Source organism: Trachypithecus francoisi, unplaced genomic scaffold (genome assembly GCF_009764315.1).
Source record: "Trachypithecus francoisi isolate TF-2019V2 unplaced genomic scaffold, Tfra_2.0 Lachesis_group17, whole genome shotgun sequence".
Lineage (NCBI taxonomy): Eukaryota > Metazoa > Chordata > Mammalia > Primates > Cercopithecidae > Trachypithecus > Trachypithecus francoisi.
Genome location: NW_022681462.1, coordinates 70,300,893 through 70,318,290, shown reverse-complemented (window position 1 = coordinate 70,318,290; position 17,398 = coordinate 70,300,893). Strand labels below are relative to the sequence as shown.

Here is a 17,398-nt window from a genome sequence, read left to right as displayed (position 1 = left end):
ATATATATCACTCAAAAAGAAAAGGTTATTTTACATTTACCCAGGTATTTACCCTCCCTATTGTTCTTTATTCTTTTAAAAATTTATTTCTTGTACAATAAGTCTTCTAGAGATAAATCCCTCAACTTTTGTCTTTCTGCAAATACCTTTTATTTTACTTGAATTTCTAAAGGATGTTTTTGTAGAATTCTAGGCTGACAATTTTCTCCTTTCAATACTTTAAAAAATGCTATTCCATATTGTTCTAGGTTCCATTTTTTCTCTAAGTCAGCCTTCATCTGTATTGTTTTCCCCCATATGTAATCTGTCTTTTTCCTCTAGGAGGTTTTAAGATTTGGTCTTCATCTTTGGTCTTCAGCAATTTGACTATGATATGCCTAGATTGATTATCTCTGCTCTCACTGCTTTCCTTGCAAACAGCATTTTCTGAGGATGGAAAACGTGGCCCACTCCTTCCAGGAAGGTGGCTAGCAAAACGTATCTGGGTCTGTGACCTTGGGATACTTGCTGGAATGTTTTCAATTTAATGGGCTCCCTGGCGTTATTGCTCTTGCTTGGTTTTTGTTGTTGTTAGCTTTGGAGAAAAGAGCTGGCATTTGTTGGTGAGTGTCTTAGTCCCTTTTTTATTGCCATAACAAAATAGCTCAGACTGGGTAATTTATAGACAGCATCAAGTTATTGCTCATAGTTATGCACTCTGGAAAGTGCAAGACCAAGGTTCAGTGTCTGATGAGTGTCTGGTTTCTGCTTCCAAGATATCTCTGTCCTCCCATGATGGAAGAGCAGAAGAGAAAAGAGGAGCTAGTTAGTTCCCTTGAGCCCTTTTATAAGGGAATTAATTCATTTATGAGGTAATTGATGTTTTATAATACAGATTCAAATATGTAACAGGAAGCCTGTCACATTTCATTTAATCTAAGATGCTGTCGATTGTAAAACCATTATTTTATATACTACTATGAAAGCAAAAAGTTGTCAACTAAACTGACATGTCAACAAATTTCAGATTTAGATGGATATGAGATATTAAAATATGAATAAAGGATAGTTTATTACTCCTCCAAGTGTGGTCTCTGGACCAGCATCACCAGTATCACCAGGGAGCTTTTTAGCTATGCAAATTATACAGCCTGTCCACTGTAGACCTACTGAATCAGAAGCTCTGGAGGTAGAACCCAGCAATCTGGTGTAAGAAGCCCTCTGAGTGATTCCGATGCATGATAAAGTTTCAGAACCACCGAAATAGTGCATCTTAACATCTCTGGAATGTGATATTTCAAAAAACTATTTCATAGATGCAGACATTTCTGCAAACATTTATTGAAAAGATATTACATACAAGCACCATGCAGGATGCTCAATACAGAGACAGAGTTGAGTAGAACTTAGCCATTGCCAACCAGCAGTTTACAGTCGAGAAGTAGATTGGTAATAAAAACTAAATGATCAAACATGATGTGATGAGTGCTGTGACTGAGGTACCCCCAAAAGATAAGGAAGCTCAGAGGAGGAAGAGGTAACTGCTGAGTTAAATTTGGATGATGACTCCATGGTGGAGGTGAACTTGAAGCTGGGCCTTGAAAGGTACGCAGGATCTTATTTTTTGGAATACAAATAAATGAGAAATAATATTCCACAGAAGTCTGTTTCTCCCCAATGCCCTTCTTCTCATGTGTATTCATGAAAAAGTTAGAAATTAATTAGAAAGCCATATGATCAAGAAATAACTGTGACAATGGTTCTGCAAAGCGTCCCGTTGGGCTCTCTGGAGATATGTTCTCCACCAGCACCCTGGTGTCAATAGATATTCATGTGAGTGCTGGAGAAAAAGGCAAGCCTGAGCTATTATCACTGGTAATACCCAAGAAGGAAATGCTGTTGATAAGAAGTGGACAGTGTCCTAGAGCGAACAGTTTTTATGGGAATAGGAAGTGGAGAGAACCAAAAGACTAATTCCTGGTTTTGTGCATTTGGGGTCTAAGCAATGGCAACAGAGGTCTTGTCCAATCTCATCGTCATGGAGGGGCAAGGGGTAATCTCATTTACATTATATCCGCCAATTTTCTGGACACATGAAATTTAGAAGCACAGAACATCTGTGCTTAAAAGATAAGCTTAAAGTAACAAAGCAAAGGAAAATGGCATTTTTTTAAAGACCCCAGCAGCAGCATAATAGCCAATTTGGACTACGGTCCATTCTCTAATTCTTTAAATTGATTTCAGCTGCATAGCACTGTGTCACATGTTTGTGCTGCTCACACCTTTATGTAGGAGAGGTACAGCCTTTGTGTTTGTTGGAAAAGGTAAATATACCCCAAGCAACTGCTTATCCAAGAAGTGTTTCAACTACTTCTCATCAGCAAGAAGAGCAGGACTGTTAATGTGGGAACTGCAAAATGTGTCTGGAGCTAAAGCTGTTCCTAGAGGTTCCAAGAACATCACACACTCAGGCTTGTTTCCAGCTCCTGAATTTTGGAGACAAAGGGAAAGCAAAGCTCTGACAAAAGGGAACAGAGTGATCTTTGCTATGTCTTCTGGATGCTTCCTTTAGCCACAAACACATTTTCTTTTTCATTTTGATTGGACGTTAGCCCCCAGCTCTCATCTCCCTCTCCCAAGAAGATGAACTTAAATATATATTCTTTACCTGACAGGGATGGAATACAAAATACACAGGTCAGGTCTCAGTGACTCTGGACACTTTTGGAAGAGCAACCTCCATCATCCCCTTCTTGATAAATCCTTTTGGCACACCTTTGGGATATGGACAGACTCTCCTACCCACTGTGTCCACCACCTGGGGAAAGGAATCCTTATGTTAGATAGGAGGCCACAATGGACACAAAGAAGTACCCACAGCAAACTAAGCACAGAGCTTTCTCATCTGAAGCAAGATCATGTTTTGAAAAATCATGGATTCTGTTTTTCTTCTTCTTGTGTCATGCTCAATTTATTCTCCAAAAGCTTCTTTAACATGCCACTTGATGTTTTTGAACTGTATGTGATATACTTTGTGAAGATTACAATTGCAGGCTCTCACATTACTCATTTCTGCCTGTTAAAAATGAAGTGGATAAGAGAACGTAAGATTTCAACATGGTCATACTATTTATACCCAGCGGGAACGTGGAAGCAAGGAGAGATTTGCAATCTTAGTTTTGGATATTCAGGGAAAAGTATATATTTAGAAAATAAAACCTTAGACAAATTGAGTTCATTGCTTTTTGCAGTGATACTTTGCAATGAAGAACTCAAACGTCTTTAAAGCAAGGCATTATTAACAAGTGTTATTTTAATTAAAAACTAGACTTGGGCCTTGTGAGTCTTCTGTAGGTATCCACAAGGATTGTGGAGGAGGCTTGTATGAATTGGTTGAGAGCCTAGGATTTGTGATCAGACAGGCTTGGGTTTAAATCCCAGCTTTTTCATTTACTTGGGATTTGGAAAAATTTCTTCAGTTCATCTGTGAAATGGAGATAATAATATCTAGCTTGTAGAGCTGTTAGAGTTGTTCTTGAGGTACAAACATATTAATGTTCCTGAACATAGTAACTAGCCGTGTGGTACATTCTCATCAAATGGTATTAAAACAAGGTGGCTCATATGTACATCATGGGCTCTACAATCCCTTAAAAACAGAGGACCTTTTTTCCCAATTAGCAGAGAACAGACTCTGAAACCATCCTCCATGGGAGGCTTATGGAAGGGAAATGTGTGGGAGAGGTGAGGTGGAGAGGAAAAAGAGTAGACAGCACAAGGCATTCTCTGAATGCTCCAGCACAGCTGGTCAGAGGAGGTCTTTCTCCATAATGATGATGTAGGAAGTTGGGGCAAAGCAGGCCACCAGTGCCCCCAGAGGGGCCTTGTCTCACTGTGGTATTCATCAACTGCTCTCTGTCACAAATCCCTGCTCATAGTGAAAGTGTTGTTAAGTGGATGTCTTGTGAAGAAACTCAAGCAAATGATGCCTTTAGGAAAATCAAAAAGCACGTCGAACAGTGGATCACTGTGACCAGGAGGTAAGGGGGTGATGCCATTTGCTTGTAAAGTAACAACGAATACAAACTTTCCAAACCACTCTTCTGTTTTGCATGTGTAAAACTGGCATCTGAGCATGTCATTTGGCACAAAATCACATGGCATTAACATTTTCATATGGATGATGAAAGTATATAAAAAGCAGTTGCAACATGGGAAGTTGATGTTGGCTTTGGCCAGCAGACCATTAATCATTCATTACAAGAGTGACAGCTGTGCTAAGGATGGCGCCTACCTTGCCCTTATTTCCCACTCTCAAAGAGGAGGTCATCATCATGCATTTCTCTGCCCACAGAAGCAGCATTCAGATCAGATGTATCCTTTAAAATCACAAAACTTGCCATGTCCTTGATTCACCTTGTTTTTTAGGACCACAACCAGATCACTGAGATCTCGGAGCCAATGCTTTTTTTTTTTTTTCCTCCAGGCGAAAGCCTGCAGTTGAGGATGTAAGCAAATACACAGAAATAAACTAACCACGTGCCTCCTTTGGGAATCTGATTTGGCCTATGAGTATGGGCCCGAAAATAACTAGATGCTTAATTATGCATCTAAACTTAGTCCATGAATTTGCATGTGTTAGTAATCAGGGAAGTATTTGCTTAGAAATGTGTTCCATTTCCTGTGTTTGCTCTAAAATCAAATTACTGAGCAGCAGATAGGATTCTGAAATATCTTTTTTAAATGTGTTCTAGAGTCCCACTACTGTAGCCTGGGATCCACTTAGGCTAGATATCTTTTGGGGGAGGCTACCAATGGCAATCAAGGACAAAAGCCAAAGTAGGTAAAGTGACTTACAATCTGGTTCTCTTCTCCCTCACTCTCTACCCCTACAGAAACCAGGCTCATTCATAATAATTTTGTTCTCATTTTGGTAGCCATAGTAAAAACGTTGAGTAGGTGCATAGGAGGGGCATTATAAAGGATCAGGAACGGAACCTGGTAGAATACTACCTGCTTCCAGTTCATTCATTCACTCACTCACTCAAATATCTTCAAGTGCCTGTTGTATACCGGATTGGAAATACAAAGATGAAAAAAACATAGCCTCTGTTTTAAAGAAGGTAATAGCCTAAAGGGGGCTTTATACAGATGATGACAATACATTGTGATAGGCACTATTAGTATAGGTGGGAAAGACTGAATGATTGCCTAGTAAGTAGTACTATTACATATCCACCCTTTCCGTGGCTTCATAGTGGATGGAATGTACTTCCCTGCCCTTGGTGCTGGTGTTGGCCATGTGGCTTCCTTGAGCAGTGGGATACAAGCAGAGGCTTGAAATGGGCGTGCTAGGTTGGGCTTAAGTCCTTTTTTTTTTTGCAACAAAGTCTCACTCTGTCACCCAGGCTGTAGTGCAGTGGTGCAATCTTGGCTCACTGCAACCTCCGCCTCCCCGGGGTTCAAGCAATTCTTGTGCCTTGGCCTCCAGAGTAGATGGGATTACAGATGTGCACCACCACGTGCAGCTAATTTTTGTAATTTTAGTAGGAATGGGGTTTCACCACGTTGGATAGGATGGTCTAGAACTCCTGACCTCAAGTGATCCACCTTCCTCAGCCTCCCAAAGTACTGAGATTACAGGCATGAGCCACTGTGCCCTACCAAGTCCTTGAGCTTATGCATCTCTACCAGTGGAGCAAGGGCTATCCCACCCAACCTGCAGATGGATGAATGATAAATAATGCTTCTAGTTGTATCACACTGACATTTCATGATTGTTTATTTGTACAGCAAGAGTTGACTGATACACTAAGACTACTGTAGGCAAATCTATGAGGGGCTCCAAACTCAGGCTTGAAGGTCTTGAGGAGGCTCCTGAGAAATGCTAATGACTAAACTGAGACCTAAAGGATAAGTGGTTTCCATGTGCATGTGTAGGTTTGGAGATGGCTGGTTAGAGAGTGTAGAAAGAAGGGCAGACGGAATGGAGGTAAGAGAAAACTTGGCTTGTTCTCTGAGCTATAAGTAGTGCAGCTTGGCTGGAGCAGGTAGAAAAGTCAACCTTACATAGGGCCATCAACCTGAAGAAAGAGAAAGCCTGGAATCTGCCATTGTATTCAAGGCTGCTCTCACTGGACACTGGCCCCTGACTGGTGTAGCATCACTGAGAATTTCTTTGACAGGAGCTTCTTACAGATAAAAGTTACTCAAAAGAAAGTTTTGTGCCATTTTGACTTGTATTCATTTCTTATTATCTATGTTGAAAGTCGGGATCAAGTTGACAAGGATCTGGTCAAAGACTAAAACCCAGTGTATAACACATATAATCCTCAAATATGGTATACATGAGACTATACTATGGTGTTCACAGTATCTGAACTCTATTTTGGGGTAACACCTTCATATTATGGCTTTTTCTTAAGCCATATATTTTTTGTTTCCAGGATCCATATTCCAGAATCATAGAATTTTATAATGGATAGGGGCTTTAGGTCTTCTAGTGCAACCTTCACAGATGGCACCAGAGAGGAGAAGTGAGCAGCTAGAAGTCATGCAGCAAATTCTTGACAGGGCTGGAATGGCGAAGTATTTCATTTGAGTCTGCTCCCTTCCCTCCTTCCCTTCCCCTCTCTTCCTTTCCACTATGCTGGATGTTATCTAGCATATTTTTGGTTTTGTTTCTTTTCATGCTAGAAGACATCATTTTTCCTGCCAGAGTAGAGCCATAATTGAGCCAAGCACCTGCCTCTTATGGAAAGGCACTGTCCACTGAGGGCCCAGCCTAACACACCTACACACCACCACCACACCACCACCACCAGCCCTGTCTCTCTTCTATTTCCCACTGAACCAGTATTCTAAATATTATTAAATATTTTTCTCTTCTTTTATTTTCTTTTGGTAAAAAGGGGCCTTAAATACAATAACCCCTATTGATTTGAAAGGAAGGGTATTTTAACTGGGTTCTAAGGACCCATCCAATTTCTTTAAATGAAGAAGAATGCATTTAGCTGCCCAGGATTTGTCATTTTCTTTGACTAATGCAATGTTAGAGAAACATTATAGACTTAGCAGGATTAAATCACCTCACATATGTGTTTCTGTACTGTACCTGAAACCTACATCATATTAAATGGTAATAATAAGAACCATTTCCACCTATAACTCATACTGAAAATTGACTTGGTCATGACTCACAAGCACACTATTAACACATAGTTAAGTATACATGCTTTTTCCTTTTTTTTTCTTTTTTTGTTTGGAACAATTTTAACTTCATGTGACATATACTTTTCTAAAATTTGACTGACACCTTGACTACATACTCCTTTAATGAGATTTATAAACTCAAAATTCAGAAGGTTCCTTTTATTCTGACATATACAACATTGTCAAGATCACCTTAAAAGCCCAATGATTTTACTACATACCATTGAGTCAATAATTAAACAGAGAAACCATTTAATTATTTGCCAAGATTTTTACCTGTAAAAGTGTCTCAGAGTTAGAAGCTATCCAGATGAAATAACTGGGAAATTAAAATTAATGACCAGAAAAATGTCTAGCTTTGCCTTTGGCATTTCTCTTGGATAACAGTTGGCTTTGAGGCAGTTTGTAATCTGGGTTCTATTCCCTGCTTTGCCACAGTTAGACATGTGACCTCAGGCAAATCACATAAGTCTCTGTGGTCTTCAGCCTCCTCATTCATCAAATTAGAGGGTTGAACCAAATAAGAATTTCTGCCTCTTTCTATGTCTAGCACTTTAAGTTATTATCCAGAGAGTGGCTGGTTGTCATTTATTCTCCAGATTCACCTAGATGAGAACCATTATGAAGGAGGCTAAAGTTGCAGCAAGGAGTGTACAGGTTGAATTTGAATAGCTTTACCATAAAGATAAATATTAAATGCAGGACTGGATTATGCTGTTAATCTGACTGCTCTTAGGAGTCCTTAAAAATAAATCAATAATATATATGGCCTGCCTTTATAGATATTTTTTGCAATATAGACCTACCTGGGCCTAGCATCAATTAAAAAGAAAGGCAGACTCTCCTAGAAACAGGGGCCAATTTTACCATAAGTGACTATTTTGTTCAGTATCTTTTTAGGACTCTTAGATTGCTAGTAACCACAGCCAACTTAAGTGAGTTTCAGCAACAGTGGTTTTAAGGACAGAGACATTTTATGAAACCTAAGAACAGAAATGCAGCTGGACCTCAGGAGAGGTCTGCAGCTAGGAGGAGAAAAGTTGTCAGGAGCCTTGGTGGGGCCTTCTCTCTTTCTTCTTACTGCTACTTCTCTCTGATTGTTGCTTATATTATTTCCCCTCTGCAGAATATGTGACTGCAGGTAGAAGATCCCCCTTTCCCAACCACCACCCAACACACACACACCCTGCTCCAGATGACTAAAGTTTGCCTTATCTTCATGTAAGGAAACAGCCTGCATTAATTGGAAGGTTTTCAATCCAAATTCCAAATTCCTAAAAGAGATAATCTGGTGGCTCTGATTGGCTCAGTATGGTCAAGGGTTTATCCCTGGTTCAACCAACTGCAGCCGGGGAGGTAGGGTCCTCTGTTCCAGAGTGGGTTATTGAGCAATAACTCTTCATTGCACACCTCCAGGGGGCACTACTCATACTTTGTTGTGTGCGCATTATGCCCAGTGGAGTTGTGCAATGGGAGGTCCTACTGTTGTCTGGAGATCGTTCTCAGGTAAGGGGGACTATTGTCAGCTATAGCCAAAAGGCATTTACTATATCTAGCTAACTAATTGTAGTTGCTAGAAAGTCAACCCTTTCCTCAATACAACTCCCTCCCACTTAACAAACCTTAGCAGCCATGTTTCCTCCACTCAGGGCCTGAAATTCCGCCAACCTGTGAGACCTAAAAGACCTGTCTCCTTCTTTACAGTTCTGTATCTTTGTGTCTGAGATGAGCATCTAGTGATAGAAGAGGTAGTGGATCTTCCATGTTTCCCTTCCTGAAAGTCACTCTGATGGCTCTCAAGGCATCTGTATGAGACTTCTTCCCTCTTCCTCTTCATTTAGAGGGGAAGATTCCAAGTGAGTGATCTACTGAGGGGCTGTTTTCTAGAATTTTAGGATTTTCTTGGCTCCATCATCATAAGCAGCCCCAAACTCAGCCTCCACTGAGAAGAGACAGTTTTCACTGCAAAAATGAGCCACATGTGTCCTCTCCAAAACACACAGCTCTGCTGGATGTGAACCAGCATTACACACTTTTAATTTATTTTCTTTGATTCAGAACTTTTTCATGCAGATTTATGAACAGTAGATGTGGAGATCAATTTAGCCCTAATTCTGCCTTATTTTACTTGGCCATTCTGGGGACCAAGTCTTGACTCAAGTGGCTACAGTTAAGATTGCAAATCTTTGAAAAGCTGAGCTGCTTTTGTTTGGTGCTTGGCATCTGGTGCATGTAAAATGGCTTGGATCTGATATTTCCTTTCCCTCTAAAGTAAGAACACATCTCTTGAAAAGGTTTGATACACTCCTGCCAAAGAAGGAAGCAGGAAACTCAAGCCAGCTTGGAGTTTCATGAGCCATGGAAAACTGGCTAAATTCACCATGAAAATAATTTGGAAACATGAAGAGAGTACAGAGCGGCCTCTTTCTAGCCCAGTTCTTCATTCCAGTCTCAGGAATACTATGCATTAATGCATATTTGCTGAAATATGACAATTTAAATGTTATTAATTCATAAGACCCTAGATCAGAATTGTGATCATCTGAACAAATATCATGAAGTTGAACTTTGAAAAATAATGTTTGTAGTGGAATTAATGATACAAACAAATGGCCGGAGACTGAACTCTTAAGTGATCAACAAGGTAACTTGCATATGATGAATGTGCACATTTTGAATGTGGAGATGGATACATAGCAGATTCTTAGAAGTTGAAAGAGGGAGCTTGGGATTCAATCTTCTCAGCCCCTCGGGCTCCCCACAGAAGGCCATCTGAAAGCCAAAATGCTGTGTTTACGTAAACTAAGTCTAAAGTGTCAAAAAAAAAAAAAAGCAATTACATTTAGAGCATTCCATAATATGAAATTTCATTAATTCGAACCGTTGTCCCACCCCTTAGTCTGAATGAGTGAGGCTTACTTGTACATAAAATAAAGGGAAGAAGTTTTAGTCTCAGCCTCCAAAACCAGTTCACTCTGGTGCTTTCAAGCCCCTAAAAGTTTCCACATGTGCACAAGTAGCAGACCTTTGCAAAATTCAGAACTGTTAGTATAGATTCAGTGAATCAGCTATGGTTCTTAGTTTCCTTCAGTCATTCCTACATTCTTCCCACTTTCCAAAGGTTCTTTTATTTTTCTAGTACGTGTATTTTAAGTGGGTTTCTATTTGTTTGAGTTTCTGTTTTTAAAGTTTAAATTTGGAAGGTCTCATACACAAGCATTAATAAAAGTGATGGAGAAAAGATTTAATGGCATGCAACATGAGAGTGTTAATTAGCATGAGAATGCTTGCTACGTGCCAAGAAAGCTGTGCTCAATGCCAGTGATACAAAGATGAATATGGTCCCAGAAAAAAGACACATAAGATTGTAGAAGATTGTAATAAAAAAAAACAAAAAACAAAAAACAAAAAAAAAGAGAAGATTTTAGTACTGGGGAGCATGAAGATGGAAGTTGAGGACGGTTCAGTGGGGAAGTAACAATTAAGCTGCGTTCTCGAGATTGGGTAGGAGTTGTTTAGGGTGGGAGGATCAGAAAGGTAGTCCCATTAAGGGATGTCAAAACCCTGGTGTATCAGAGGCTCATCAAGAGACTCTGAGAGCTTGGAGCAGAAGTTACCAGGAGAAACAGCAGATGTGGCTTTCCATGGAGGAGGGCCTTCTATGCCATTATAAGGAATTAGGGTTTTATCTTGTATCCAGTGGTTTGTAGGTTTGATTGTTCAGTTTTGATCAACATACTTCCTTTTCAATGAAAAATTCAAGCCTCAAGTGTAAAAGAGATGGATGCAGAGCAGATTCTTAGAAGCTGAAAGAGAGAGCTTGGGATTCAATCTTCTCAGCCCCTCCGGTTCCCCACAGAAGGCCATCTGAAAGTCAAACTAGAAGGAAATGGGGACCGCACTGTAAGCATAGAAGTGGTCCAGTGCTATGTGTTTCTGTTTCTGAAAGGTCAACACTTTGTTAACAAACTGTCAGCACTGGGGAGTTGGGAACAGAGACAGACAGGAAGCAGGGAGACCCACTGGGGCCTGATGCTAGGGCCTGAAGAAAGCATCTCACCGTGGGCACGGGCAGGAGGTGTTTCTAAAGCTGGTTGATTGACTGGGGGGAAGGGAAGCGTACACTGGAGATGATCCCAAGTTTTCTTTCAGTTGCTGGGAGGAAGGCAGTGAGTGATATGGTAGCTTCCAAATTCATTTGACAACAAGAATGTGGCTATTAGATTCTGAGTAGTTTCATTCTAATGCAAGACTCTGCAACCAAGTTTGAAATGTGCTGAATTCTCATGAAGAAAGGAGATGCCATGATTAGAGAAGTCGTTTTTAAGATCTTTCCTGTTTTTGGATTTGGGAAGTTTTCTCAGAGGCAAGTTTGGTATTGAATGAGACCTAACAGTTGTTTTAACTATATCCCTGGACCCTCAGTTTCATTCCTGATGTTTAATCAGTAATGAGTGGGAGACAAAAACTCTAATACTGTCACCCAAATTTGAACTACCTCTTTTTGCTGCAAATGTTTCTTGAGGCATACATAAAAGTATAAATTACCATCCTTTAAAAAAAATCTGAAAAACTTCAAAATACAGCTTATTACATGGAAGATGTGTTGGCAGTTTGGGTCTTACAGCCTCCAAAATAAAGACCTCTGATGGAAAACATTTACTTAATTTTTTTTTTTTTTTTGAGGCGGAGTCTCGCTCTGTCGCCCATACTGGAGTGCCGTGGCCGGATCTCAGCTCACTGCAAGCTCCGCCTCCCGGGTTTACGCCATTCTCCTGCCTCAGCCTCCCGAGTAGCTGGGACTACAGGCGCCCGCCACCTCGCCCGGCTAGTTTTTGTATTTTTAGTAGAGACGGGGTTTCACCGTGTTAGCCAGGATGGTCTCGATCTCCTGACCTCGTGATCCGCCCGTCTCGGCCTCCCAAAGTGCTGGGATTACAGGCTTGAGCCACCGCGCCCGGCCCATTTACTTAATTTTTGTCGGTGAACTCTTGGAATTCATATTCACAAGGGAATAAGACCATTTGATTTCCAGAAACAAAGGTGTGGCTACTCTTGTCTCCCACTTCTCATGAAGTGCACCCTTTGAGTTAGACCAAGAAAAAGAGGAGCATGAAGCAGCTTTGTTTCTTCCTTAGAAGGAGCAAGTTTGAAGCCATAAAGACTCTGTTTTGGCACTCAGGAACTAACTTCTAGCTCTTTTCTAGCTAGCTGGAGTGAGCGCCAGCACTGGGGTATCCTAGCGTGAACAAGAATGCTATTTTGGTCTGTTGTAAAGCATTGTGGAATGCAGATTTTAGGCCATTTCATCACATCCACCAGCAACCACAAAACAAACGTTATTTCAGAATGAAGACTATGGATGTAGAAATACTAAGAACTAAATAAAAAGATTATAGAGACATTTTTATAGTTTAATGAATATGCTCACTACCAAAGCTTTGCTTTTAAAAAAAATAAAACCAAATACTTATACACAGTGTTGGGTGTTTGTACAGTCTGATGAAGGCCAGGTGTAGAGGAAGCATTGAAGAATTCCACTGCTTCTCTCATTGAACGAAAGTGGGAGGGGAAGCACAGAACAGTATATTATGAGTAATACCAAACCATCTTTCCTAAAAGAAAGTAAAAATAAGGATCCTGTTTATCCAGAATAAGTCACCTAGAGAATTCAGTAATTTCAAGATAATTAGATTCCTTCCAGAGAGCTGAATGCAGGTTTCACTTTTCTCTGGAGAATACGGCCATTTTTCAGAGACAATTAAAATGCTTTTAAGTGTGGCAACACAGTCCCTGGAGAGGAAGGGGGCTTCATAACATGACCCAAGTGGCAGCTGATGCTGCTCCTCTGACCCAGAATATCCTGTGTGTATGCAGACACTTAATCTTTGTGTCTTTCGCTGGACTTTGAGTAGGAAATTTTAGTCAAGACTCTCTAGAGTACTTTCTATTCATGAAATCAAATGCTTGTAGGATTCTATGATTTATATGAGGCATTAAACTTTACTTCTATTCACAGTCCCATTAGTTTTAATGAGTTAAGGACTTTGCTTTACTTAAAGTAAACAAATAGAAATACTCCAATGGCAAAGAATATCGAACTAAATTCCCCTGGTCCTTGTGTATTCCTCCCATCTGGTACCCTACTGCTTGAAATATCATGATTGAAGATTTATTCCTTTAGCTTAAATATTGTCCTAATTTTAATCTAAATCTGGATTAATTTTAATTTTAATCTGGGAGGAAAGGCATATTAAATCTCTTGTGTGAACTAGTTAATCCTTTTAAAAAAATTAGAAAGTCTGGAAAAAAAACAAGAATTGCCAAGGATGTAGAGCAGTAGCAACTCCTATACAACAACAACTATTTTTTAAACAGTTTGGGGCCAAGCGCAGTGACTCTCACTTGTAATCCCAGTACTTTGGGAGGCCTAGGTGGGAGGATCACTTGAGCCCAGGAGTTTGAGAACAATCTGGGAAATATAGCGAGACCCCATCTCTACAAAAAAAAAAAAAAAAAAAGGAAACAAAAAGAAAAATTAGCGTGCTGTGATAGAGAGCACCTGTAGTCCCTGCTACTGGGGAGGCTGAGGTAGAAGGATCACTGGAGCCCAGGAGTTTAAGGTTGCAGTGAGCTCTGGCTATGCCACTGTACTTCGACCTAGGTGACAGAGGTAGAACTTTTTTCAAAAAAACAAACAATTTGAGAAATTCCAATTCTGGCCTAGATGGAGTAATAGGGACTGAAATTACCTGCCTGAAACAACCTAAGGAAAATCTGATAAATTAGATGAAATTATATTTTTCAAGACAAGGAACATCACATAATGAAAGACAGAGATCCCTGAGGGCTGAGAAACAAACAAGGTAAGCCTTACAATTATTCTAGCAATTGCCTTGAAAGAGTTTCCAGGTATATTAGTCCATTTTCACACTACTATAAAGAATACCTAAAATGGTATAATTTATAATCAAAAGAGGTATAATTGACTCAGTTCTGCATGGTTGGGAAGGCCTCAGGAAACTTATAATCATGGCAAAAGGCAAAGGGGAAGCAGGGCACGGCTTACATGGTGGCAGGAGAGACAGCATGCAGGGAGAAGTCCCAGACACTTATCAAACAACCAGATCTCCTGAGAACCCACTCACTATCACGAGAAGAGCATGGGGGAAACCACCCCCATGATCCAATCACCTCCCACCAGTTCCCTCCCTTGAAATGTGGGGATTACAATTCAAATTACAATTCGAGATGAGATTCGGGCGGCGACACAGGCAAACCCTATCACCAGGCAACATCCCAGGGAGGGGTAGCCCAGGAAGAGCCCAATAGACTACCTGAATTGAGGAGATAGAGTTGGTAGTCTGGGGAGACTTGAGCTGATAGGGCAGGGTCTTGGAGAGGAGAGAGCTGCACAGGGCGAGAACCATGGAGATCTCTAGAGGGGCCCTTTCAACTCAGCAGAGTACTGACCAGCACCTGTGTGTGGAGAGGCTACTCAAAGCCAGCTGGGGAAAAAACTATCTGAAACGAGTAGAAGGAACGTACTCATACTCACACCAGGCTGGTAGTAATGCCTGTTTCTACCAGTCAGACTGGAAATCTTCACAATTCACAGGATACTGAGTAGATTATTCAGAAAGATCTTCCCTCCACAGTGGAGAGCAATTATCTCTAGACTACATTTTTCTGGCCCTGCCTAGCAAATCTTTAAAGCAAGACTTGAAAGGATCAAACTGTTTTTAAACAACTCGACTGTGTCCCAGAACAAAGCCTAGGAATATTTATGGGGAATACAAAAATATCCAGCACCAAACAAGATAAACTCACAATGTCTGGCATCCAATCAAAGTATACTAGTCATGCAAAGAAGCAGGAAAATACAAGAGGAGGAGAAACAGACACCTTTTGATGTGAAGAGTGTCGAAGAATTTGAGAACATGTTTAAAACCACTGCACACCCATCAGTGACAACATTGCTAGTAAGGCAGAACTTAATATGACACATGATTCATCAGATTATATACCAAAACCCAATTATTTCTTTCCTATGGATTCTAAACTTTGTTATTCCTTTCATTCAGGGAGCAAAGTGATTTGTATTCTTGTGGCTGATTGCAGAGATGGCCACACATCTTGCAGCCCTGTCCTTCTACCCTAATAATGGGGAATCTTCATTTCCATGTTAGATTTGTGGACCCAGCATGGTTTTTATTTTGGATTGTCTTGTTCAGCAGTTGTAATTGTACAAGTATGTTAGGGCCCATCTTGTTGACCCTGGTAGCACGATTTAGGCTTACAACCATTCCAAATGCTATTTTAGGTCTTTGGGTTTAAAGACAACAGAAACCAGGCCCCCATTCTTAGGAGCTCAGCATCCTTCTCTGCAACCATCGCAGGTTCCCAGTTGTTTTAAACTTTACCTGGGATTTTGATATTATTCAGATATAGTGAGACCAAAATATCAGGAGACAATGGCCATTAAAAAGATAGTTTGTAACTTACAGCTCCCAAGAAGGGCATGCCATGTCACAGTGGTCCACACGGGGAAGCACCAGCGTTGGTCAGGAGGCAGAAGGAGCCAGGAGAAAACGTAGGCAAAGCCTTGCTTGTGGTTTTCATGGAAAGAAAACCAGCCAGACTGGAAATCTTCACAATTCGCAGGGTCCTGGGTAGATTATTCAGAAATCTTAACTCCACAGTGGGGAGTATAATTATCTCTAGACTACATTTTTTTCTGGCCCTGCCTAACAAATCTTTAAAGCAAGACTTTAAAGAATGGAAAGAATGAATGAAGCAAGGTACGCAGCTGAGCAGGCTTAGGGGGTTTGAATAACCTCTGCAAGCTCTGGCCTATCAGAGTGGCTCGTTGTTGTTGTGTCGTCCCTGGCCCTGGGATGCTTAAGGCAGAGGAAATATTGCCCTCTTGGAATGTGAGAGCCAGGTAAAGGGGCAGGTATGAGTATAGACTCAGGATTGGTCAGTTTGCATATCAAAGACATGCTCCAAGGCAAACGGTTACCATTTCTAGGAATTAGTTAATCCTGGGAGGGTCAGTCTCTCCCTGGTCAGTTGAACCCCCAATGTCAGAGCATCACAAATATGGAAAACAAGAAAATATAGTTAAAAATAGTTACTTCGCTAATACGAGCCTCAGTGAAGTCACCTGTGGATTCAGGCCTGTTTGGTGCATTTGGTGAATTACAAGATGCAATGTCTCAGAGCTCTGCTTACATGGAAGAGTGAAAGGACCACCTGAGATTAAAAAGGTCGAAAAGTACAGACAGCTGTGGTCTACCACCTTGTTTAAGAAAAGTATGGGCCTGTTAGAAGGGAGCAGTAATTTGAAACAAAGATTGAATCCAGCCTAGTCTCCAGCCTGGGCCCTAGAGCTATTGGAAAAGCTGGAAATAAAGTTAAATCTGGCCTAGTCTCCAGCCTGGCCCTACAGCAACTGGGAAAGCTGTTTCTCCATGAACTCCCATAAGATACAAAGAAGCTGAAGCATCAGCATCACCGATGGCAGCCACTGCAGAGGAATTTGCAGGTCCCACCGCCTCAGCTCAGCCACCAGCACGTCATCTGGGCTTTGCACTGACATTGCAATGATAGCAGACAACAGCAATGATGCCCTTGCTAAGCAGAAGCAGCTGAGGTGATGGCATTAATGGGCACCAAGGGAGAGAACTGATGCTTTTCTTCCTCAGCAATGACCAGAGGCATTGCCACAGCAAAAGGAGAAAAAAAAGGACACTACTGTGATACTTCCAATTCTGGCCAAGATGGAGTAATAGGGACTGAAATTACCTGCCTGAAGCAACCTAAGAAAAATCTGATAAATTAGATGAAACTATATTTTTCAAGACAGGGAACATCAGATAATGAAGGACAGAGATCCCTGAGGGATGAGAAACAAGGTGAGCCTTACAATTATTCTAGCAATTGCCTTGAAAGAGTTTCCAGGTGTATTAGTCCATTTTCACCCTGCTATAAAGAATACCTGAGACTGAATAATTTATAATCAAAAGAGGTTTAATTGACTCAGTTCTGCATGGCTTGGAAGGCCTCAGGAAACTTACAATCATGGCAGAACGCAAAGGGGAAGCAGATCACCTCTTACATGGCGGCAGGAGAGAGAGCGTGCAGGGAGGAAAAAAATTTAAAAAAGGACACTACTGTGAGAACTTGTTCTCAGAGTTCAGGTGAG

General features: G+C 40.9%; 1 long non-coding RNA gene across 2 annotated transcripts in view; it reads right to left on the bottom strand.

Annotated features, from left to right (window-relative positions):
* Positions 1 to 17,398, bottom strand: part of LOC117062457 — a 52,345-nt gene that overhangs the window by 13,189 nt on the left and 21,758 nt on the right. For both annotated transcript variants that reach the window (XR_004428386.1, XR_004428388.1), the window contains exon 2: positions 2,648 to 2,797. This is a non-coding gene — a long non-coding RNA (uncharacterized LOC117062457). The remainder of the gene's footprint in view (positions 1 to 2,647; positions 2,798 to 17,398) is intronic.